The sequence below is a fragment of the Kogia breviceps genome, chromosome 2 (genome assembly GCF_026419965.1).
Source record: "Kogia breviceps isolate mKogBre1 chromosome 2, mKogBre1 haplotype 1, whole genome shotgun sequence".
Lineage (NCBI taxonomy): Eukaryota > Metazoa > Chordata > Mammalia > Artiodactyla > Physeteridae > Kogia > Kogia breviceps.
In genome coordinates, this window is record NC_081311.1 from 102,148,467 (window position 1) to 102,174,606 (window position 26,140).

The window sequence follows — 26,140 nt, forward strand, 5'->3', positions numbered from 1 at the left end:
GGACTTCTTAAGATTTCATATATGTATATATATGAATCATATCATCTGCAAAAAGAGAGGTTTTGTTCCCTTTCTAATCTGCATGTCTTATATTTCTTTTTCTTGTCTAATTGGCCTGATTAGAACCTTCAGCGCAATGTTGAATAGAAGTGATGAGCATAGACTTCCTTGTCTTGTTCTTTATCTCAGGGGGAATGATTTCAGTTTTTAAACATTAGGTATGCTACTGGCTGTAGGATTTTCATAGATGCACTTTTTCAGGTTGAAATTTTCCCTTGTATCCCTAGTTTATTGAGTGTTTTGTTTCGCTTTGCAGTACGCGGGCCTCTCACTGCTGTGGCCTCTCCCGTTGCGGAGCACAGGCTCCGGACGCGCAGGCTCAGCGGCCATGGCTCACGGGCCCAGCCGCTCCGCGGCATGTGGGATCTTCCCGGACCGGAGCATGAACCCGTGTCCCCTGCATCGGCAGGCGGACTCTCAACCACTGTGCCATCAGGGAAGCCCTATTGAGTGTTTTTAACATAAAGGAGTATTGATTTTGTCAGATGCTTTTTCTGCATCTATTGAGAGGATCATGTAGTTTTATCCTTTATTAATTGATTATTATTATTGATTAATAATAAATTAATTATTGAATAATTAATTATTAATTAATTATTGATTAATTTTTGTATTTTAAACAAACCTTACATTTCTGGGAAACATACCATTTGGTCATGGTGTATAATCTTTTTTATATTGCTGGATCAGTTTGGTAGTATTTTGTAGAGGATTTTTAGTCTATTATCATAAGGTATATTAAGCTATAGTTTTCTTATGCTGTCCTTGACTTGTTTTAGAATGAGTTGAGAAGTATTTCTTCCTCTTATATTTTTTGGAAGACTTTGTGAAAAATTGGCATTAATTGTCTTTTAGGTGTTTGGTAGAATTCACCAGTGAAGCCTGGTCCTGGGATTTTTCTTTGGGGAATTTTTTGATTCCAAATTTAACTTCGTTATTTGTTATAGGTCTACTAAGCTGTTCTATTTCTTCTTGAGTCATTTTTGGTAGTTTTTTTCTTTCTAGGAATTTGCCATTTCATCATAGTTTTCTAATTTGTTGGCATGAAATTGTTAATGGCCTTATAATCCTTTTTCTTTCTATAAGATCAGTAATGAAGTCTCCTCTTTCAATCCTGATTGTATTAATTGAGTCTTCTCTCTCTTTTTCTTCATCTGTCAAGCTAAAATCTTGTCAATTTTGTTGATCTTTTCAAAGAACAACTAGAGTAAGCAAAAAGGAAGATTCATTTACCCACATTGCAAAACTTCCCATGTAGAGAGGCTCCAAGTAGGTAAACTCAGCAGCTGTGATGTCACGGAGGGTCCAGATCACTTCGCCGTGTCCGCCATGTGATTCACAGGTTGGGCTGGCCCTTGCTTACCCTCTCCCCATGGCTGCCACATCTACAGTCATCCATGTAGATGTGATTGTGTCCAATAGAAGAGTAAAAAACCAAAATATTTTTCAAGACTCTCCTGCAGACCCTCTTCCACATTTCATTGCCAGAACTGAGTCTGAATCCAGTCTCTAACAAGTTGAATGGGACTATCATGATGGGCACAGGTTAATTAGAACACAAAAAGGGTGAGACCTGAACAAAATTATAGCAAGAAAGAAGGGACTCAGTAGATACTGCCTGAATTTGAAACAGGTAGTTAAACAAATGTACTGACTCTAATTCCTAACAGTTTTTAAATAAATTTCTTTATGAATATTTAATGTTTAAATTTTTGGGGAAACTGATATCTCTTCTGCTGGAAGAAACTTTTAGCTAAAGTTCAGCAATTATTTGAGATTCTTTTTCTATATTCATATTGATAACCATACTTCATATTTTACTAATATGCATACCATAATACCATACCATAATATACATACTGAAACAAGTTTCTAAAAAAACAACAACAAAGGTAGCCATCTTTACTAAAACATAAATAATCCAAGGAGCAGTTATATTATGTAAATGTATACTGCCTATAGTTAGTATTCATGCTGTGATCAGCCATCAATACCTTTGTCAAAATTAGACCAGATTAGCTTATCTGTCATATTGGAAAGCAAAATGGAGCACAGTTTGAGAAGAAAAAATTAGTTCAGAAAGTTTATAGACCAGAAAAAGATATTGTGTTTGTGGGGAGGTGAGAGAGCAGCTCTCAGACATCAGGGTGATTCTCGGAGCTGTGCAGGAAGGGCCTATAAGGGCCAGACAGATGATTTTCCTGTGCCTCTTCCTTCTAAATGCACAGAAAGTCTCCTATGAAACACTTGAGGTCTCAACCATAATATCTATCTAATATGGACAGTATGGCCTTGGGCCAGAAGTTGATGATACAAAGATGAATATGACTCAGTTCCTGCCCTCAAGCACTTACAGTCTAATGGGAAAAATGAACTCATCAAAAGCAATCTCGAGTGCAATAACAGAGGTGCAATTGTATGAGTTACAGCAGTTGCCCAGAGGGGGCAATGATTAATTCAGTTTTGAAAGGCAGAGACAACCCTGTAGAGAAAAATTAAAATCAAAGGATGCATTTGAGTTCACCAAGTGTATGGCAGAAGAGAAGGTTTTCCAGAAACTGAGAACAGAGCTTGGAAGTGGCATGACATGCTTGGGGAGCTGCAAGACATGTGATGTGGATGCATCGTGGTGGTGGAGGGAGATAAAGGCAGAGCGGGGAGATGGACTAGGCATTGCAGTGCTTTCCTTGCCTTACTAGGAAGAGTGAGGTTTATCCCATGGAGCATGGGAGCCACTGCAAGTTTTTAAGTAAAGAAACACAGGTGCATTCTTAGAAAAGAGACCCTTGGTGGTTCTCTGGAGAACACATTGGAGCAGTTCAAGTTGGGAGGCCAAAGATCCATTAGGAGGATGATGCAGGTAATAGGTCTTGGAGCCTGAACTAGGGAAGTGACAATAAGAAGAGACAGAAGCAAGGAAACAGTCATTGACTGTCTATGAGGATTGATGGAGAGAAAACAGTAAAACAGGACATGCAGGTCTCTGGCTTGAGCAACTAGATAGGTCCATGAAGGAAGTAACTTCAGCCCAAGTCATGTTGACCTCAAGATGTCAGTGGGACAACCCAGTGACGATGCACATTGGGCAGCTGGACATAGGTCTCATTCAAAAGTTTGAATTTAGGAGACTTGGGGTAGCATCTCCTAAAACTACAGGGGAAGGTCATGTTGCCTGGGGAGAGAAGAGAAAGTGTGAAGGGAAAATAGAGGGGCCTCCACAATTCAGAAAGGAGGGAGTCGGTCCCTACAAGAGACTGAAGAGGAACAATCGGAGAGGTAGGAGGGGAGACAAGAAAAATCAGTGCATCCAAATCTAAAGGTTGAAAAAATTATTTGAAGGGAATAATGATGTCTGTAAAAAAAAAATTAAAGAGGAAGAAGAACAGAAGGAGGAGATGGAAACACATTCATGCGTCGCTGGCAGAGCATGAAGTTCAGTGTCCAGAACTCTGCTACTGGTTTCTCTGTCTTTCTTCCAGGGAAGCATGGAGGCAGTCAGATGAGGTCCAGGTCTCCAGGGTCCTGGATGGGGGAGGAGCAGAGGCTGTGTTTCTTCTAGGGACCCTTCCACCCCACCCACCTGGCTAGAGCAGGGGACTTTGTGGAGGAAGTACAATCCCATACGGAGATTTCTGCAACTCAATATTAGGGACTTGTCAACCTATTAATGTTTCTGCCTCATGTATAGTCCTTTTCCTCCATCTGACATCATGAGAGGGAGAAACCTGGGGCTATCATGGAGGAAGAGAAGCCCAAGTCATTGCCTTCACTTTTTTTTTTTTTTTTTTTTTTTTTTTTCCCTGTGGCATGGGGGATCTTAGTTCCCCAACCAGGGATAGAAGCTGTGCCCCCTGCAGTGGAAGCATGGAGCCCTAACCACTGCACAGCCCGGGAAGCCCCAGCCATTGCCTTCATATTGATTTCACTCAGATGTGGGCTGTGAACTAAAGATGGAAGATTCCTGTAGCCCAAAGCCCAGCCTCTTACCCCGCTTCCTCTGTAGTGTGAAGCGAACAAGCCTGCTGTGAGACACACACACACGTACACAGTCTGTAAACACAGCGAGGGTACCATCTCAATCAACTCCTTGGGGAACAGGAAGAAAAACAGACTTTTATGAAGGGCCACCTCAGTGTCAGGTTAAAGCTGCGTGCCTATGAGCTCCTTATGTGGTCCCTGAGGTGTGTGCTTTCCTGCCCATTGAAGAAACTCAGATGTGCGTCCTCCCTAAGACCACTTAACTCTTAGTAAAGGGCAAAGACAGGGTTTGGTACCATGTCTGCGTGACCCAAAATCCATGGTTTTTCCCTATCTGAAGAGTCAGTTTCTCTTCTTTTCTTTTTTTCTTTTTTTAATGGCTCCTTATTCTTCAGGTTCCTATATGCAGATGAGCTTTAGATAAGAAAGGCATGTGTTCCTGTAATGTTGTATACAAACTGAGATTTTGTAGCTCAGATCATATTTCCAGTATCTTAAATTTCATGACAAATCCTCTTTCTACATCAAAGAACCCTTTCACAGAGCAAAGAGTCAGTCCCTAATTTATGTCCACTTTCGTGTGTCAAATTTCCTTCAAGTGCAGCTTGCTGCTGCCACTCAAGAAACTGTGCACCCCAATAAACATCATGTCCGAAGTCACACTTTGTTTTCAGTGAGAGCAAAGAGGCAGTGCTGGGGAATTGTCAGGGCAGCTCCTGGACTGAGACCCGAGTGTTCCCCTCTGGTGCCTGCAAACACCCTTCTCCTTATAGAGGTGCCAGTGAGACCCCCGTCCCTCCTTCTGAGCCTACAGTGTGAGGTGTAACAGACTTTTGTTCCTACACATTCTTGGAATCTTTGGAGGATGCACACAGAGACTGAATTAGGGCAGAGTTGCCCCCTCCTTCCTGTCACGTGAACCTCTCAAGCAGAGAGAGGCTGAGGGGAACTGAGATGCATCTCTTGACTCTTCAGTCAAACTACAATTCCTCAGCCCATTCTTAGCTTCTTAAGTCTGGAGGCCAATTCCTCCTTCCCTTTCCCCACCCCACTGCCCAGGAATTGAATAGGTGAATTTTGGGGTATGTGTGGACAGTTACTTCCATGCCCTCCCTCTTTCTGTATCTGTCCTGACTTTATGGAGATATGCTTACAAATCCCTTTATACCCGAATGCGTGGAGCCTGAGGTTACCTGGGCAGAGATGCTGTGCTCTTAGCTTGGGCTGAAGCTCTGACAGCAGGCTTATCTTTTGTGCTGGTCATCTGTGTCATCCAGCAAATGTTTCCAGGCTTCTCCCAGGCCCCGTTATGATTGCCCTTCCCAGCACTTAGAGTTAGGCATGACCATGTCACTTGCTTTGGTCAATAAGATATGAGGAGAAAGGGCGTGGGTCATCTCTAGGTGGAAGCTTCAGGGGCCAGCGTGATGGTGGAAACAAACATTGAGAGAAACCTGCTGTCAGCCTGGGTCCCTAAGAGATGGTATTGAACAGAGCCACTGGCCAAACGCCAGTGGACGTGAAGCAAAAGAAGCCCAGGATGCCGTGGGAGTCCTTGGGAAAACATCTCAAGAAATGGGAGGCTGGCTGGGGAAGCCTTCCTAGATGAGGTTGTGTTGATACTGGGTAAGAGTGGAGAATGGGTAGGTGGTAACAGGGCCAAGGGGCTGGTGGTGTGAAGGGGAAATGAGGTATTGCAGGAAGAGGACACAGCATGTGTGAAAACCCAGATCAAGAGCCAGAGGAGTGAGGAAGGAAGGATGGAAGGAGAGAGGGGAAGAGAATAGAGTCATCAGCAAAGGCCTGGCTTACCTAAGAGCTCCTTCTCTCCTGGTAGAATTTGGGACCAGCCTAACTGCAACCAGAGAAAAGGAAAACAGAAAGAGAGGGGAGGAAAATGCTGGGCCGGCCAAAAAGTTCATTCGGTTAATCAATACGCTCAATAAAGTTCTTGGGGAAAATGAAAAATGCGTCTTTTGTTTTTACTTAGAACTGAACGAACTTTTTGGCCAATGCAATATAACAGAGGAGAATGAGACAAATAGAAAAGCAGATTTAAGGAAAAGAGGACTAGAAAAGAACAGGAAGCCAGGAAATTGACTAGAGGAGAAAATAAGAAACAAGATGCAGTGAGTGGGATAAATTGTCCCAAAGGTGTCAAGTTCTCAACCCTGAACTTGTAAATGTGACACTGTTGGGGGAAAGGGTCTTTGCAGATGTGCTTCATCTACTGATTTTGAGATAAGGAGATGGCCCTGGATTATCTGATGGGCCATCAAACATGTCCTTATAAGAGACAGGCAAGAAGAAGACCTCAGAAGAGAAAGACATATGACCACAGGGGCGGAGATTGGAGGGACGTGGCCACCAGCCAAGGAACACCTGGTGCCTCCAGAAGCTGGAAGAGGCAAGGAACGGCTTCTCCCCTAGACACTCTGGAGGGACACAGCCCTGCGGACACCTGGATTTCAGACTTCTAGCACCTAGGTCAGCAAAGGAAGCCATTTCTGTTGCTCTAAGCCACCCAGTTTGTGGCAATTGGTCCTCGCAGCCACAGGAAACTAGTGTACAAGATGACAGAGGATGTCTTCTCGTTCTGTTTGGCAGGTCCTCCCCTACTCGCCTTAAGTAAACAGCTGCCTCAGCCTCTGGCACAGCCATCAAGCATGCCTGTACTTTCCTGTCTCAGGGATTCACTAACATCTCCCACTCTTCTCCCTTCCTTCCATCCAGTCGGGCTTCACCCCAGTGCTCACTTTCCCTTCCCCCTTTCCCCCTCCTCTCCCAGCCTCTGTGCCAGATAGAGCTACCATTTTTTAAATTTGTATACAATTTTAAAAGTTACTTTCCATTTACAGTTATTACAAAATATTGGCTATATTCCCCGTATTGCACAATACATCCTTGAGCTTACCTGATTCACAGTAATTTGTAACTCTGACTCTCCCACCTCTATATTGATTGCCTCCCACTGGTAACCACTAGTTTATTCTCTGTATCTGTGAGTCTGCTTCTTTTATGTTATATTCACTAAGTTTGTTGTGTTTTTTAGATTCCACATATAAGCAATATCATATAATATTGCTCTTTCTCTGACTTGTTTCACTTAGCATAATGCCCTCCAAGTCCATCCATGTTGCTGCAAATGGCAACATGTCATTCTTTTTTATGGCTGAGTAGTATTCCATTGTATGTGTTGGATATATATATATATACATATATATATATATACTACACCTTCTTTATCCATTCATCTGTTGATGGACATTTAGGTTGTTTCCATGTCTTGGCTATTGTCAATAGTGCTGCAATGAACACTGGGGTCCATGCATCTTTTCAAACTAGTGTTTTTGGGTTTTTTGGAGATGTACCCAGGAGTGGGATTGCTGGGTTGTATGGTAGTTCTATTTTTAGTTTTTTGAGAAACCTCCATACTGTTTTCCACAGCAGCTGTACCAATTTACATTCTGACCAACAGTGAACAAAGATTCCCTTTTCTCCACATCCTTGTCAACATTTGTTATTTGTGTAGAACTACTATGTCGCTGGCTGTGTTTCTCCACTCACTTATATGGTTCTCGGATCTTAAGAGGAAAAGAACCTACAGCCACCTCCAAGCATTTTGTTTAGTGCCAGACTCAACACATGGATTTGAATGCATAAAAGGTCCTTGATAAATATTTGCTAATTGACTGATAATTTGGACTTGGTTATTATTACTGTAGCAACCATTTATGTAGTGCCTATTATGTTCTAGGTGCTGAATAATAAGAATAATGGCCATTATAATAAGGAAGCTGTTATCATGTGCCAGTTACTGTGATATGCACTGGAAATATATTATTTATTTAATCCTCACCATCATATTATTATTATCCCCTTTTTACCCATGAGTAAGCCAGGCCAAGAGAGGTTAAGTAATTTGCTTAAAGTCACCCAGCTAGCAAGCCTCAGAGCTGGGGTTCAAGCCCAAGCCTGACAGACCCTTAAAACTATGCTTGCAGTAGGGTCTTTTGGGAAAAAAAAGTCTAAACTGTTCTAGACGGCCATTTCTTTTGTCACTGTCTTAAGGTGCCTCCGTTTCTCAAACATTTGGCCTGTTCCTTAAACAATGTGAGTCCACGTTTACCAGTCACAATTCCAAGGCCTGAAATCAACCTAATTGGCCACTAGGTGGCACCAAAAAAGTATGTCTGAGATACAAAAGCCAGCAAGCAAAGGACCGTTTCCTGCTCTGAGGTGTTTCTGGAGGTGAGCTGTGCGCAAACAGGGAAGCAAAGCTTCCTTCCCAGAAGGAAATAAGCCAAGAGCCAAAGAAACAGATTGGAAAACACGTTTCTTCAGGTGTCAAATGCTGATGGGAAAAGGTAGCCGCAAATCCTCATGTTTGTATTTCAGTGAAAAATCATAATCCTAAGAAAAGCAGACTATTTAAATACACATGTTTACCAGAAACACACAGAAATCCTCGTGGGTGTTCCAAGAAAAGAAAAATTATAGGCACAATCACCAACAGTGAAGATGTCCAAACACCTTAACAACTCCTTGTTGAAACAGCAGCTCTTAAATGAATCAACTGCCTGTTAGCCAAAAATGCAGAGCAATAGCCATAAATACACTATAATTAACATCACACGCAGAACAAAGGAAACTTTGAAAATATTTCATTTAGCATCTCAGGAGTCACAGATATTCTTCCCCATGAATGAGGATATTGTCAACTTATTTATCTAGAGCAGCTGCACATCCTCCGAGTTGTAAATTGCCTAGAGGTTGCGATGTGGTCAGTAGGGAGAATGATAGCTCATGAGGCAGCACCGCACCCCTGACCTCAGGGCCCTGCTGGAGGCCTGGCTCTCGTGCAGGAGCCATGTCCTGCACCACTGTTACTGGGTGTGGTTCACGAGGTGCTTCCTATCTGTGAATAGTTTGCTACCAGGCCACAAGAAGATAAGAACAGAGGGCGAGAGGGAGCATTAGAAACTGGTAAGGCAATTTCGACCTTGCCGTGACATCTCAGGCTGGGATCAGTTGCACAGATTTGGACCAGTCGGGATGTTACAAACTTGCTGGCGAGTCAATTGTGGCAAGAGATACAAACGGGTCCTGTGCAGTAAACACACTTATTGATCGGAAACAAGATTGGAAATGAACTGGCCCCCATCTATCTTTCCATCATAAGTTTTCAGAATATAGATATCTATTTTTTCTCTCTGTCTCTGAAAATAATATCCTTTATCCATTTGAAGAATTTTTGAAAATGGGGCCCTCTTTGTCCTGTTGGCCTAAAACAAACAGATTGCCAGGTGTTTCTCCAGCTAAGATGGGTTTATTCAGGATTAGCAGAGAATTGCAATTCAGGGTCTGCAACAAAGGCAAGCCACATGCAAGTCTTCATGCAAGCAACAGAGAAGCAGAACTCTTTTATAAAGGGGAGAAAGGAAGTTGGGGGGACTATAATAAACATAGAATCCATGATTTTCACTGGCCAAGTTGTTGCCAGGAAAGAAGATGAGTCTTTCTTCTTCCACTTGGGCTCTGTTATCATTGCAGGGCATGAGAGCTCTCCCTTCTGGTCTCCCAACTCTATTTTTCTAAATATGTTTGTTTATATATAAATAATTGCTATACAATGTTGTATTAGTATCTGCTGTACAACAAAGTGAATCACCTATACATATACATGTATCTCCATATCTCCTCCCTCATGTGTCTACCTCACACCCTCCTTATCCCACTACTCTATGTGGTCACAAAGCACTGAGCTGATCTCCCTGTGCTATGCAGCAGCTTCCCACTAGCTATCTATTTTACATTTGGTAGTGTATATATGTCCATGCTACTCTCTCACTTCGTCACAGCTTACCCTTCCCCCTCCCCGTGTCCTCAAGTCCATTCTCTAAGTTTGCATCTTTATTCCTGCCCTGCCACTAGGTTCATCAGTACTGTTTTTTTAGATTCCATATATGTGCATTAGCATACGGTATTTGTTTTTCTCTTTCTGACTTACTTCACTCTGTATGACAGACTCTATGTCCATTCACCTCATTACAAATAACTCAATTTCGTTCCATTTTATGGCTGAGTAATATTTCATTGTATGTATGTGCCACATCTTCTTTATCCATTCATGTGTCGATGGACACTTAGGTTGCCTCCAAGTCCTGGCTACTGTAAATAGAGCGGCAATGAACAACATGGTACATGTATCTTTTTTTTTTTTTTTTTAACATCTTTATTGGAGTATAACTGTTTTACAATAGTGTGTTAGTTTTTCCTTTACAACAAAGTGAGTCAGTTATACATATACATATGTTCCCATATCTCTTCCCTCTTGCATCACCCTCTCTCCCACCCTCCCTATCCCACGCCTCTAGGTGGTCACAAAACACAGAGGAGATCTCCCTGTGCTATGCGGCAGCTTCCCACTAGCTATCTAATTTACATTTGATAGTGTATATATGTCCCTGCCACTCTCTCACTTCGTCACAGCTTACCCTTGCCCCTCCCCATATCCTCAAGTCCATGCTCTAGTTAAGTCTGTGTTTTATTCCCGTCCTACCACTAATCTCTTCATGACATTTTTTTTTTCCCTTAGAGTCCATATATATGTGTTAGCATACGGTATTTGTTTTTCGCCTTCTGACTTTCTTCACTCTTATGACAGACTCCAGGGCCATCCACCTCATTATAAATAACTCAGTTTCATTTCTTTTTATGGCTGAGTAATATTCCATTGTATATATGTGCCACATCTTCTTCATCCATTCATCTGTTGATGGACACTTAGGTTGCTTCCATGTCCTGGCTATCGTAAATAGAGCTGCAATGAACATTTTGGTACATGACTTTTATTGAATTATGGTTTTCTCAGGGTATATGCCCAGTAGTGGGATTGCTGGGTCATATGGTAGTTCTACTTGTAGTTTTTTAAGGAAAGTCCATACTGTTCTCCATAGCGGCTGTATCAATTTACATTCCCACCAGCAGTGCAAGAGGGTTCCCTTTTCTCCACACCCTCTCCAGCATTTATTGTTTCTAGATTTTTTTTTTTTTTTTTTTTTTTTTTTTTTTTTTTTTTTTTTGGTTTTTGTGGTACGCGGGCCTCTCACTGCTGTAGCCTCTCCCGTTGCGGAGCACAGGCTCCGGATGCACAGGCTCAGCGGCCATGGCTCACGGGCCCAGCCGCTCCGCGGCATGTGGGATCTTCCCGGACCGGGGCACGAACCCGTGTCCCCTGCATCGGCAGGCGGACTCCCAACCACTGCGCCACCAGGGAAGCCCTGTTTCTAGATTTTTTGATGATGGCCAATCTGACCGGTGTGAGATGATATCTCATTGTAGTTTTGATTTGCATTTCTCTAATGATTAATGATGTTGAGCATTCTTTCATGTCTTTGTTAGCAATCTGTATACCTTCTTTGGAGAAATGTCTATTTAGTTCTTCTGCCCATTGTTGGATTGGGTTGTTTGTTTTTTTGTTATTGAGCTGCATGAGTTGCTTATACATTTTGGAGATTAATCCTTTGTCCGTTGCTTCATTTGCAACTATTTTCTCCCATTCTGAGGGTTGTCTTTTGGTCTTGTTTATGGTATCCTTTGCTGTGCAAAAGCTTTTAAGTTTCATTAGGTCCCATTTGTTTATTTTGTTTTTATTTCCATTTCTCTAGGAGGTGGGTCAAAAGGATCTTGCTGTGATTTATGTCATGGAGTGTTCTGCCTATGTTTTCCTCTAAGAGTTTGATAGTGTCTGGCCTTACATTTAGGTCTTTAACCCATTTTGAGTTTATTTTTGTGTGTGGTGTTAGGGAGTGTTCTAATTTCATACTTTTCCATGTAGCTGTCCAGTTTTCCCAGCACCACTTATTGAAGAGACTGTCTTTTCTCCACTGTATATCCTTCCCTCCTTTATCAAAGATAAGGTGACCATAGGTGTGTGGGTTTATCTCTGGGTTTTCTATCCTGTTCCATTGATCTATATTTCTGTTTTTGTGCCAGTACCATACTGTCTTGATTACTGTAGCCTTGTAGTAGAGTCTGAAGTCAGGGAGCCTGATTCCTCCAGCTCCATTTTTCGTTCTCAAGATTGCTTTGGCTATTTGGGGTCTTTTGTGTTTCCATACAAATTGTGAAATTTTTTGTTCTAGTTCTGTAAAAAATGCCAGTGGTAATTTGATAGGGATTGCATTGAATCTGTAGATTGCTTTGGGTAGTAGAGTCATTTTCACAATGTTGATTCTTCCAATCCAAGAACATGGTATATTTCTCCACCTATTTGTATCATCTTTAATTTCTTTCATCAGTGTCTTATAGTTTTCTGCATACAAGTCTTTTGTCTCCTTAGGTAGGTGTATTCCTAGATATTTTATTCTTTTGTTGCAGTGGTAAATGGGAGTGTTTTCTTAATTTCACTCTCAGATTTTCCATCATTAGTGTATAAGAATGCCAGAGATTTCTGTGCATTAATTTTGTATCCTGCAACTTTACCAAATTCATTTATTAGCTCTAGTAGTTTTCTGGTAGCATCCTTAGGATTTTCTATATATAGTATCATGTCACCTGCAACCAGTGACAGCTTTACTTCTTCTTTTCCTATTTGGATTCCTTTTATTTCTTTTTCTTCTCTGATTGCTGTGGCTAGAACTTCCAAAACTATTTTGAATAAGAGTGGTGAGAGTGGGCAACCTTGTCTTGTTCCTGATCTTAGTGGAAATGGTTTCAGTTTTTCACCATTGAGCATGATGCTAGCTGTGGGTTTGTCATATATGGCCTTTATTATGTTGTGGAAAGTTCCCTGTATGCCTACTTTCTGCAGGGTTTTTATCATAAATGAGTGTTGAATTTTGTCAAAGGCTTTCTCTGCATCTATTGAGAGATCATATGGTTTTTCTCCTTCAGTTTGTTGATATGGTGTATCACATTGATTGATTTGCGTATATTGAAGAATCCTTGCATTCCTGGAATAAACCCCACTTGATCATGGTGTATGATCCTTTTAATGTGCTGTTGGATTCTGTTTGCTAGTATTTTGTTGAGGAGTTTTGCATCTATGTTCATCAGTGATATTGGTCTGTAGTTTTCTTTCTTTGTGACGTCTTTGTCTGGTTTTGGTATCAGGGTGATGGTGGCATCACAGAATGAGTTTGGGAGTGTTCCTCCCTCTGCTATATTTTGGAAGAGTTTGAGAAGGATAGGTGTTACCTCTTCTCTAAATGTTTGATAGAATTCACCTGTGAAGCCATCTGGTCCTGGGCTTTTGTTTGTTGGAAGATTTTTAATCACAGTTTCAATTTCAGTGTTTGTGATTGGTCTCTTCATATTTTCTATTTCTTCCTGGTTCAGTCTCAGCAGGTTGTGCATTTCTAAGAATTTGTCCATTTCTTCCAGGTTGTCCATTTTATTGGCATACAGTTGCTTGTAGTAATCTCTAATAATCTTTTGTATTTCTGCAATATCCATTGTTACTTCTCCTTTTTCATTTCTAATTCTATTGATTTGAGTCTTCTCCCTTTTATTCTTGATGAGTCTGGTTAATGGTTTATCAATTTTATTTATCTTCTCAAAGAACCAGCTTTTAGTTTTATTGATCTTTGCTATTGTTTCCTTCATTTCTTTTTCATTTATTTCTGATCTGATCTTTATGATTTCTTTCCTTCTGCTAAATTTCGGGGTTTTTTTGTTCTTCTTTCTCTAATTGCTTTAAGTGCAAAGTTAGGTTGTTTATTCAAGATGTTTCCTGTTTCTTAAGATATGATTGTATTGCTATAAACTCGCCTCTTAGAACTGCTTTTGCTGTATCCCATAGGTTTTGGGTCGTCGTGTCTCCATTGTCATTTGTTTCTAAGTATTTTTTGATTTCTTCAGTGATCACTTCGTTATTAAGTAGTGTATTGTTTAGCCTCCATGTGTTTGTATTTTTTACAGATCTTTTCCTGTAATTGATATCTAGTCTCATAGCGTTGTGGTCGGAAAAGATACTTGATACGATTTCAATTTTCTTAAATTTGCCAAGGCTAGATGTGTGACCCAATATATGATCGATCCTGGAGAATATTCCATGAGCACTTAAGAAAAATGTGTATCCTATTGTTTTTGGATGGAATGTCCTATAAATATCAATTAAGTCCATCTTGTGTAATGTATCATTTAAAGCTTGTGTTTCATTATTTATTTTCAGTTTGGATGATCTGTCCATTGGTGAAAGTGGGGTGTTAAAATCCCCTATTATAATTGTGTTACTGTTGATTTCCCCTTTTAAGGCTGTTAGTATTTGCCTTATGTATTGAGGTGCTCCTATGTTGGGTGCATAAATATTTACAATTGTTATATCTTCTTCATGGATTGATCCCTCGATCATTATGTAGTGTCCTTCTTTGTCTCTTGTAATAGTTTTTATTTTAAAGTCTATTTTGTCTGATATGAGAATTGCTACTCCAGCTTTCTTCTGATTTCCATTTGCATGGAATATCTTTTTCCATCCCCTTACTTTCAGTCTGTATGTGTCCCTAGGTTTGAAGTAGGTCTCTTTTAGACAGCATATATATGGGTCTTGTTTTTGTATCCATTCAGCCAGTCTGTGTCTTTTGGTGGGAGCATTTAATCCATTTACACTTAAGGTAATTATCGATATGTATGTTCCTATTACCATTTACTTAATTGTTTCAGGCTGTTCTTGTAGGTCTTTTCCTTCTCTTGTGTTTCTTGCCTAGAGAAGTTCCTTTAGCATTTGCTGTAGAGCTGGTTTGGTGGTGCTGAACTCTCTCAGCTTTTGCTTGTCTGTACAGGTTTTAATTTCTCCATCAAATCTGAATGAGATCCTTGCTGGGTAGAGTAAGCTTGGTTGTAGGTTTTTTTCCTTCATCACTTTAAATATGTCCTGCCACTCCCTTCTGGCTTGTAGAGTTTCTGCTGAAAGATCAGATGTTAGCCTTATGGGGATTCCCTTGTGTATTATTTGTTGTTTTTCCCTTGCTGCTTTTAATATGTTTTCTTTGTATTTAATTTTTGACAGTTTGATTATTATGTGTCTTGGCGTGTTTCTCTTTGGGTTAATCCTGTATGGGACTCTCTGTGCTTCCTGGACTTGATTGACTATTTCCTTTCCTATATTAGGGAAGTTTTCAACTATAATCTCTTCAAATATTTTCTCAGTCCCTTTCTTTTGCTCTTCTTCTTCTGGGACCCCTATAATTCGAATGTTGGTGCGTTTAATGTTGTCCCAGAAGTCTCTGAGACTGTCCTCAGTTCTTTTCATTCTCTTTTCTTTCTTCTGCTCTGCATAGTTATTTCCACTATTTTACCTTCCAGGTCACTTATCCGTCCTTTTGCCTCAGTTATTCTGCTATTGATCTCATCTAGAGTATTTTTCATTTCATTTATTGTGTTGCTCATCGTTGCTTGCTTCCTCTTTATGTCTTCTAGGTCCTTGTTAACTGTTTCTTACAATTTGTCTATTCTATTTCCAAGATTTTGAATCATCTTTACTATCATTATTCTGAATTCTTTTTCAGGTAGACTGCCTATTTCCTCTTCATTTGTTAGGTCTGGTGTGTTTTTATCTTGCTCCTTCATCTGCTGTGTGTTTTTCTGTCTTCTCATTTCACTTATCTTACTGTGTTTTGGGTCTCCTTTTTGCAGGCTGCAGGTTTGTAGTTCCCTTTGTTTTTGGTGGCTGTCCCCAGTGGCTGAAGTTGGTTCAGTGGGTTGAGTAGGTTCCCTGGTTGGGGGGACTAGTGCCTCTGTTCTGGTGGATGAGGCTGGATCTTGTCTTTCTGGTGGGCATTTCCACGTCTGGTGGTGTGTTTGGGGATGTTGGTAGCCTTATTATGATTTTAGGCAGCCTCTCTGCTAATGGATGTGGCTGTGGACCTGTCTTGCTCTTTGTTGGGGATAGGGTGTCCAGCACTATTCGTTGCTGGTCCGTGAGTGAAGCTGGGTCTTGGTGTTGAGATGGAGATCTCTCGGAGATTTTCGCCATTTGATATTGCGTGGAGCTGGGAGGTCTCTTGTGGACTAGTGTCTTGAGGTTGGTTCTCCCACCTCAGAGACACAGCCCTGGTGCCTGGCTGGGGCGCCAAAAGCCTTTAATCCACACAGCTCAAAATAAAAGGGAGAAAAAATAGAAAGGAAAGAAAAGGAAGGAAGCAAGAAAGGAAGAAAGCAAGAAAGGAAGGAAGGAAGCAGGAGAGGAAGAAAGGGAGGAAGGAAGAGAGGAAGGGAGGAAAGAAGGGAGGAAGGAAAGAAGAAAGGAGGGAAGGAGGGAAGAAAGGAAGGAAGAAAGGAAGAAAGAAAGGGAGAAGACAAAATAAAGTAGGATAAAGTATAGTTATTAAAATAAAAAATAATTATTAAGAAGAAAAATTTCTATTAAAAAAAATCCAGAAAAATGGGTCAGTCTAACCCTAGGACAAATGGTGAAAGCAAATCTATACAGACAAAATCTCACACAGCAGCACATACATACACACTCACAAAAAGAAAAAAAGGGGGAAATAATAGTATATCTTGGTCCCAAAGTCCACCTCCTCAACTTGGGATGATTCGTTGTCTATTCAGGTTTTCCACAGATGCAGGGCACTTCAAGTTGATTGTGAAGCTTTAATCTGCCGCTTCTGAGGCTGCTGGGAGAGACCTCCCCCTCTCCTCTTTGTTCGCAGAGCTCCTGGGGTTCAGCTTTGGACTTGGCCCCGCCTCTGTGTGTAGGTCGTCCGAGGGCATCTGCCCTTCACTCAGACAGGACAGGGTTAAAGGAGCAGTTGATTCGGGGGCTCCGGCTCACTCAGGCTGGGGGGAGGGAGTGGCACGGGTGCGGGGCAAGTCCGCGGCGGCAGAGGCCGACGTGATGTTGCACAGCCCCAAGTCACGCGCGCGTTCTCCCAGGGAAGCTGTCCCTGAATCCCGGGGCCCCGGCAGTGGAGGGCTTCACGGGCTCCCGGGAGGGCCGGTGTGGAGAGTGAGCTGTGCTCACACACAGGCCTTTTGGTGGCAGCAGCAGCAACCCTAGCGTCCCACACCTGTCTCTACTGTCTGTGCCAACAGCCGCGGCTCGTGCCCGTTTCTGGAGCTCCTTTACGCGGTGCTCTTAATCCCCTCTCCTCGCGCCCCAGGAAGCAAAGAGGCAAGAAAAAGTCTCTTGTCTCTTCGGCAGCTCCGTGCCTGTTTCTGGGGCTCCTTTAAGCAGCGCGCTTAATCCCCTCTCCTCGTGCCCAGGAAGCAAAGAGGGAAGAAAAAGCTGCCTCTTCGGCAGCTCCAGACTTCAACCGGACTCCCTCCCGGCCAGCCGTGGCGCACTACACCTTCAGGCTGTTTTCACTCTGCCAACTCCAGACCTTTCCCTGGGATCCGACTGAAGCCCGAGCCTCAGCTCCCGGCCCCCGCCCACTCCGGTGGGTGAGCAGACAAGCCTCTTGGGCTGGTGAGTGCTGGTCGGCACCGATCCTCTGTGGGAATCTCTCTTCTTTGCCCTCCACACCCCTGTGGCTGCGCTCTCCTCTGCAGCTCCAGAGCTTCCCCCTCCGCCACCCGCATTCTCCACCTGCGAAGGGGCTTCTAGTGTGTGGGAGTCTTTCCTCCTTCACGGCTCCCTCCCACTGGTGTAGGTTCTGTCCCTATTCTTTGTCTCTGTTTATTCTTTTTTCTTTTGCCCTACCCAGGTATGTGGGGAGGTTCTTGCCTTTTGGGAGGTCTGAGGTCTTCTGCCAGCGTTCGGTGAGTGTTCTATAGAAGTTCCACATGTAGATGTATTTCTGATGTCTCTGTGAGGAGGAAGGAGATCTCCGCGTCTTACTCTTCTGCCATCTTTAAGCCATCTCCACATGTATCTTTTCGAATTATGGTTTTCTCAAGGTATATGCCCAGAAGTGGGATTGCTGGGTCATATGGTAGTTCTATTTTTAGTTTGTTAAAGAACCTCCATACTGTTCTCCATAGTGGTTGTACCAATTTACATTCCCACCAACAGTGCAGGATGGTTCCCTTTCCTCCATACCCTCTCCAGCATTTAGTGTTTGTAGATTTTTTGATGATGGCCATTCGGATGGCTGTGAGGTGATACCTCACTGTGGTTTTGATTTGCATTTCTCTAATGATTAGTGATGTTGAGCATTTTTTCATGTGTTTGTTGGCAATCTGTATGTCTACTTTGGAGAAATGTCTATTTAGGTCTTCCACCTATTTTTGGGTTGGGTCGTTTTGTTTTTTTGATATTGAGCTTCATGAGCTGCTTATATATTTTGGAGATTAATCCTTTGTCAGTTGCTTTGTTTGCAAATATTTTCACCCATTCTGAGGGTTGTCACGTTTAGGTGTTTAATGCATTTTGAGTTTATTTTTGTGTATGGTGTTAGACAATGTTCTAATTTCACTCTTTTACATGTAGCTGTCCAGTTTTCCCAGCACCACTTATTGAAGAGACTGTCTTTTCTCCATTGTATATTCTTCCTTCCTTTGTCAAGGATAAGGTGACCAATATGTATGTGGGTTTATCTCTGGTCTTCCTATCCTGTTCCATTGATCTATATTTCTGTTTTTGTGCCAGTACCACAATGTCTCGATTACTATAGCTTTGTAGTATAGTCTGAAGTCAGGGAGCCTGATTCCTCCAGCTCCATTTTTCTTTCTCAAGATTGCTTTGGCTATTCGGGGTCTTTGGTGTTTCCATACAAATTGTGGAATTTTTTGTTCTAGTTCTGTGGAAAATGCCATTGGTAGTTTCATAGGCATTGTGTTGAATCTGTAGATTGCTTTGTGTAGTCATTTTCACAATATTGATTCTTCCAATCCACGAACATGGTATATCTTTCCATCTGTTTGCATTGTCTTTGATTTCTTTCATCAGTGTCTTTCAGTTTTCTGCATACAGGTCTTTTGTCTCCTCAGGTAGGTTTATTCCTGGATATTTTATTCTTTTTGTTGCAATAGTAAATGGGAGTGTTTCCTTAATTTCTCTTTCTTATTTTTCATTGTTAGTGTATAGATATGCAAGGAATGCAAGAGATTTCTGTGCATTAATTTTGTATCCTGCTACTTTACCAAATTCATTGATTAGCTCTAGTAGTTTTCTGGTGGCATCCTTAGGATTCTCTATGTATAGTATCATGTCATCTGCAAACAGTGACAGTTTTACTTCTCCTTTTCCAGTTTCGATTCCTTTTATTTATTTTACTTCTCTGACTGCCATGGCTAAATCTTCCAAAAGTATGTTGAATAATAGTGGTTAGAGTGGCACCCATGTCTTGTTCCTGATCTTAGAGAAAGTGCTTTCAGTTTTTCACCATTGAGAATGATGTTTGCTGTAGGTTTGTCATATATGGCTTTTATTATTCTCAACATAGTAAAAGTGGGCATGGGTAGGTTCCCTCTATGCCCACTTTGTGAGTGTTTTTATCATAAATGGGTGTTGAATTTTGTCAAAAGCTTTTTCTGCATCTATTAAGATGATCATATGGATTTTATCCTTTAGTTAGCTAATATGCTGTATCATATTGATTGATATGCATATACTGAATAATCCTTGCATTCCAGGGATAAACCCCATTTGATCATGGTGTATGATCCTTTTAATGTCCTGTTGGATTCTGCTTGCTAGTATTTTGTTGAGGATTTTTGCATGTATGTTCATCAATGATATTGGCCTGTAGTTTTCTTTTTTTGTGATATCTTTGGTTTTGGTATGAGGGTGATGGTGGCCTCGTAGAATGAGTTTGGGAGTGTTCCTCACTCTGGCATATTTGGGAAGCTTTTGAGAAGGATAGGTATTAGCTCTTCTTTAGTGTTTGATAGAATTTGCATGTGAAGCCATCTGGCCATGGGCTTTTGTTTGTTGGAAGATTTTTAATCACAGTTTCAATTTCAGTGCTTTGACTCATCTCTTCATATTTTCTATTTCTTCCTGGTTCAGTCTTGGATGGTTGTACTTTTCTAAGAATTTGTCCATTTCTTCCAGGTTGTCCATTTTATTAGCATATAGTTGCTTGTAGTAGTCTCTCATGATTCTTTGTATTTCCGCAATGTCAGTGGTTACTTCTCCTTTTCCATTTCTAATTTTGTTGATTTGAGTCTTCTCCCTTTTTTTCCTGATGAGGCTGCCTAATGCTTTATCAATTTTGTTTATCTTCTCAAAGAACCAGCTTTTAGTTTTATTGATCTTTGTTATTTTTTAATTCATTTCTTTTTCATTTATTTCTGATCTGATCTTTATGATTTCTTTCCTTCAGCTAACTTTGGGGTTTTTTGTTCTTCTTTCTCTAATTGCTTTAAATGTAAGGTTAGGTTATTTATTTGAGATGTTTCTTGTTTCTTGGCGTATGATTGTATTGCTATACATTTCCCTCTTAGAACTGCTTTTCCTTCATTCCATGGGTTTTGGGTCATCGTGTTTTCATTGTCATTTGTTTCTAGGTATTTTTTTATTTCTTCTTTGATTTCTTCAGTGATCTCTTGGTTATTTAGTAGCATTTAGCCTCCATGTGTTCATATTTTTTACAATTTTTTTCCTGTAATTGATATCTAGTCTCATAGCATTTTGATCAGAAAAGATATTTGATACAATTTCATTTTTCTTAAATTTACTGAGGCTTGATTTGTGACCCCAGATGTGATCTATCCTGGAGAATGTTCCATGAGCACTTGATAAGAAAGTGTATTCTGTTGTTTTTGGATGGAATGTCCTATAAATATCAATTAAATCCATATGATCTAATGTGTCATTCAAAGCTTGTGTTGCCTTGTTTATTTTCTGTTTGGATGATCTGTCCATTGGTGTAAGTGGGATGTTAAAGTCCCCTGCCAGAAGCCGTCCAGCATTGCCAACTATTGCCTGAGCAAAGCTCGGCGAGAAGTTATGACATGAGGAAGCAAAGCTCCTCTCCTGGTGGGCGGCAGAAAGCATCTCTTCTGATTCTAGGAAAATTCTTGCTAAAAACTGAGGGGGTTTCTGGAGGGTTTAGGCCAAGAAGATGGAAGTATTACAAAGCAAATCCCCATCGGTAAGAGACCACAACAACCCCTGTAACCACAACAGTAGCTATACCCACTGTAAATAATTTACTTTGGAAAAACGTCCCTTGGTCAGGCAACAAAGGAGTGTTTCAATTAAGGAGTAGAAGTTTAAAGGAAGAATTAGATAAGCTATGGCCCATAGAAGGAATAAGGGATATAGAAGGGAAGCAAATAGTGGGGTATTATGTACAGGATACCCCCAAATGGTGGATTATGTGGTATGCCCCCTCTCCAGTATATTGGAGGAAAAAGAGAGAAGCGGAAGGACTTTACTGTAAATATTTTACGAATGAATTATATGTAACTATTGATTGCCTTACGTAGAAAATAGAATTGTATTTTCGCACAATGTGTTTTGAACAAGGTACTGAGAATACTGGGACACAGGCCAATATATGTTGTTAGCTGAAGTAGAAAAGAATAATTAGCTTTCTAGACCTAAACATCCTGTTTGCGCGAAAAGATCTTAAGACGGAACAATGCTTGCTAATGTTTCTGTGTATAGGTGTAGAAATGAGGTAATGAGTCAAAAACAGGAGTTACGTAGAAAATGCTGATGCTATTGTTTAGAAAATCCTATATAAGAAATGATATGTCAAAAATAAAGCTGTCAGAAGCTTAACAGAAGCTCCTGCACCTACCCCCTTACCCCGTTTATTTATTTATTTTTCTCGCCGACGCCATTGCCTCCATCTCAGGGACCCCTGGTTCTGCCGGGGCTGGACCTCGGTAGTCCCCTACTATGATTGTGTTACTGTCGATTTCCCCTTTTATGGCTGTTAGCGTATGCCTTATATATTGAGGTGCTCCTATGTTCAGTGCACAGATATTTACAACTGTTATGTCTTCTTCTTGGATCGATTCCTTGATCATTATGTAGTATCCTTCCTTGTCTGTTGTAATAGTCTTTTTTTTTTTTTTCCTGTGGTACGTGGGCCTCTCACTGTTGTGGTCTCTCCCATTGAGGAGCAGAGGCCCTGGACTCACAGGCTCAGTGGCCATTGCTCAGGGGCCCAGCCACTCCACAGCATGTGGGATCTTCCCGGACCGGGGCATGAACCCGTGTCCCCTGCATTGGCAGGCAGACTCTCAACCATTAGGGAAGCCCAATAGTCTTTATTTTAAAGTCTATTTTCTCTGATATGAGTATTGCTACTCCAACTTTCTTTTGATTTCCATTTGTATGGAATGCCTTTTTCCATGCTCTCACTTTCATTCTGTATGTGTTCCTGGGTCTGAAGTGTGTCTCTTAAAGACAGCATATATACAGGTCTTGTTTATATATCTATTCAGCCAGTCTGTGTCTTTTGGATGGGGCATTTAATCCATTTATATTTAAGGTAATTATTGATATGTATGTTCCTATTACCAATTTATTAATTGTTTTGGGTTTGTTTTTGTAAGTCTCCTTCTCTTGTGTTTTCCACCTTAAGTAGTTCCTTTAGCATTTATGGTAAAGCTGGTTTGGTGGTGCTGAACTCTCTTAACTTTTGCTTTCTGTAAAGCTTTCAGTTTCGCCGTCGAATCTGAATGTGATCCTTGCTGGGTAGAGTAATCTTGGTTGTAGTTTTTTCCCTTTAATCACTTTAAATATATCATACCACTCCCTTCTGGTCTGTGGAGTTTCTGCTGAAAGATCAGCTATTCATCTTATGGGGATTCCCTTGTATGTTATTTGTTTCTTTTCCCTTGCCTCTTTTAATATTTTTTCTTTGTGTTTAATTTTTGTTAGTTTGATTAATATGTGTCTTGGCATGTTTCTCTTTGGCTTTATCTTGTATGGGACTCTCTGCACTTCCTGGGCTTGATTGACTATTTCCTTTCTCATGTTCTGGAAGTTTTCAACTATAAACTCTTCAAATATTTTCTCAGACCTTTTTCTTCTTCTTCTTCTTTTTGGACACCTGTAATTTGAATGTTGGTGTGCTCAATGTTGTCCCAGAGGTCTCTGAGACTGTCCTCTATTCTTTTCATTGTTTTTTTTTAAAATTCTGCTCTATGGCATTTATTTCCACCATTCCATCTTCCAGCTCACTTATCTGTTCTTCTGCCTCAGTTATTCTGCTATTGATTTCTTCTAGAGTATTTTAAATTTCAGTTATTGTGTTGTTCATTATGGTTTGTCTGCTCTTTAGTTCTTCTAGGTCCTTGTTAAACGTTTCTTTTATTTTCTCTATTCTATTTCCGAGATTTTGGATCATCTTTATTATCATTACTGTGAATTTTTTTTCAGGTAGTTTGCCTATTTCCTTCTCATTCTGTCTAATTTACAGTATTTGAGGTCCCCTTTCCCCAGGCTGCAGGGTTGTAGTTCCCCTTGCTTCTGTTCTCTGCCCCCCATGGTGAGGATGGTCCAGTGACTTGAGTAGACTTCCTGATGGGAGGGACTGGTGCCTGCTTTCTGGTGGGTGGAGCTGAGTCTTTTCTGTCTGATGAGCAGGGCCATGTCAGGTGGTGTGTTTTGGGGTGTCTTTGAGCTTAGTTTGACTTTAGATAGTCTGTGAACTGATTTATGGGTTTGTGTTCCTGTCCTGTTTGTTGTTTGGTGTGAGGAGTCCAGCGCCGGGACCTGCTGGCAGTTGGGTGGATCTGCGTCTTGGATTCAGACAGAGGTCTCCGTGAGAGCTCTCAGTGATTAATCCTCATTGGGGCCAGGAATTCTCTAGTGGTGCAGTGTCCTGGACTCAGTGCTCCCACCCCAGAGCCACAGGCCCGACTTCTGGTCGAGGGACCAAGACCCCACAAGTCACCATCACAGCAATAAAGGCATTGTAAAAAAAGACTAACAAAACCCCAGACAGATGGTAAAAAGTAAAATCAAACAAATAGAAACAGAGTCAAGGATGCATGCACAAACACAAAAGAAACAAAAAAGGAACCAAACAAATCAAAAAGCAACAGAACAAGCAGACAAACAAAAGAGCCAAAGAACGAACTCAAACGATTAAAAGGAAATCTGACAAAAACACAAACCTAGAAAACAAAACCAAAGCAGAGTGCCAACTGAAGAATGAAGCAAAGAAACAAAACAAACTGACAAAAAAGATTTTTTTTTAAAAAAAAGAAAAAAGGGTAAGAAGACAGAAAAACATAAAAGCAATGTAGAAATAGAAATATTTAAAAAATAGAAAATATATTAAATTTTAAAAAGACAAACAAACCCCCAGAGAAAAGGTAATAACAAACAAACAAACAGAAAAAAGGAACCACACACACGTAAAAGAAACAAAAACAGAGCCAAATAAAACAAAACGCAAGAGAACAACCAGACAAATAGAGGAACTCAAAAATGAAATCAAACAATTAGGATTAAAACTAACAAAAAAGAATGCAGACAGTAGAAGCAAGAAGAGCTACAACCCTGCTGCCTGTGGAACAAAAAGCACATTCACAGAAAGATAAACAAAATGAAATGGCAGAGGGCTATATACCAGATGAAGGAACAATATAAAACCCCAGAAAAACAATTAAATGAAGTTCAGATAGGAAACCTTCCAGAAAAAGAATTAGGAATAATGATAGTGAAGATGATCCAGGACCTCAGAAAAAGAATGGAGGCAAAGATCCAGAGGATGCAAGAAATGTTTAACAAAGACCTAGAAGAATTAAAGAACAAACACAGAGAAGAATTAAAGAACAAACAAACAGAGATGAGCAATACAATAACTAAAATGAAAAATACACCAGTAGGAATCAATAGAAGAATAACTGATGCAGAAGAATGGATAAATGACCTGGAAGACAGAATGGTGGAGTTCGCTGCCATGGAACAGAATAAAGAAAAAAGAATGAAAAGTGAAGATAACCTAAGAGACAACTGGGACAACATTAAATGCACCAACATTCTCATTATAGGGTTCCCAGAAGGAGAAGAGAGAGAGAAAGGACCTGAGAAAATATTTGAAGAGATTATAGTTGAAAACTTCCCTAACATGGGAAAGGAAATAGCCACCCAAGGCCAGGAAGCACAGAGAGTCCCAGGCAGGATAAAGCCAAGGAGAAACACGCTGAGACACACAGTAAGCAAACTGACAAAAATTAAAGACAAAGAAAAATTATTAAAAGCAACACGGGTAAAATGACAACTAACACACAAGGGAACTCCCATAAGGTTAACAGCTGATTTCTTAGCATAAATTCTGCAAACTAGAAGGGAATTTCATGATATATTTAAAGTGATGAAAGGGAAGAACATACAACCAAGATTACTCTACCCAGTAAGGATCTCATTCAGATTCCATAGAGAAATCAAATTCTTTAGAGACAACCAAAAGCTAAGATAATAGGAGTACCACCAAACCAGCTCTACAACAAATGCTGAAGGAACTTCTCTAAGTGGGAAACACAAGAGAAGAAAAGGACCTACAAAAACAAACCCATAACAATTAAGAAAATGGTAATAGGAACATACAAATTGATAATTACCTTAAATGTGAACTGATTAAATTCTTCAACCAAAAGTCACAGGGTCACTGAATGGATACAAAAACAAGACCCATATATATGCTGTCTGCAGGAGACCCACTTCAGACCTAGGGACATATGCAGACTGAAAGTGAGGGGATGGAAAAAAGATATTCCATACAAATGGAAATTAAAATAAAGCTGGAGTAACAATACTCATATCAGAGAAAATAGACTTTAAAATAAGGAATGTTACAAGAGACAAGGAAGGACACTAATAATGATCACGGGATCAATCCAAGAAGAAGATATAACAATTATTAATATATATGCACCCAACATAGAAGCACCTCAATATGTAAGGCAAGTGCTAACAGCTGTAAAAGATGAAATTGACAGTAACACAATAGTAGAGGGGGACTTTAAAACCTCACTTACACCAATGGACAGATCATCCAGACAGGAAATTAATAAGGAAACACAAGTTTTAAATGACACAATAGACCAGATAGATTTAATTGATATTTATAGGACATTCCATCTGAAACCAGCAGATTACACATTCTTCTCACGTGCACATGGGACATTCCCTGGGATAGATCACATCTTGGGTCACAAATCAATCCTTGTTAAATTTAAGAAAATTGAAATCATATCAAGCATCTTTTGCAACCACAAGGCTATGAGATTAGAAGTCAAT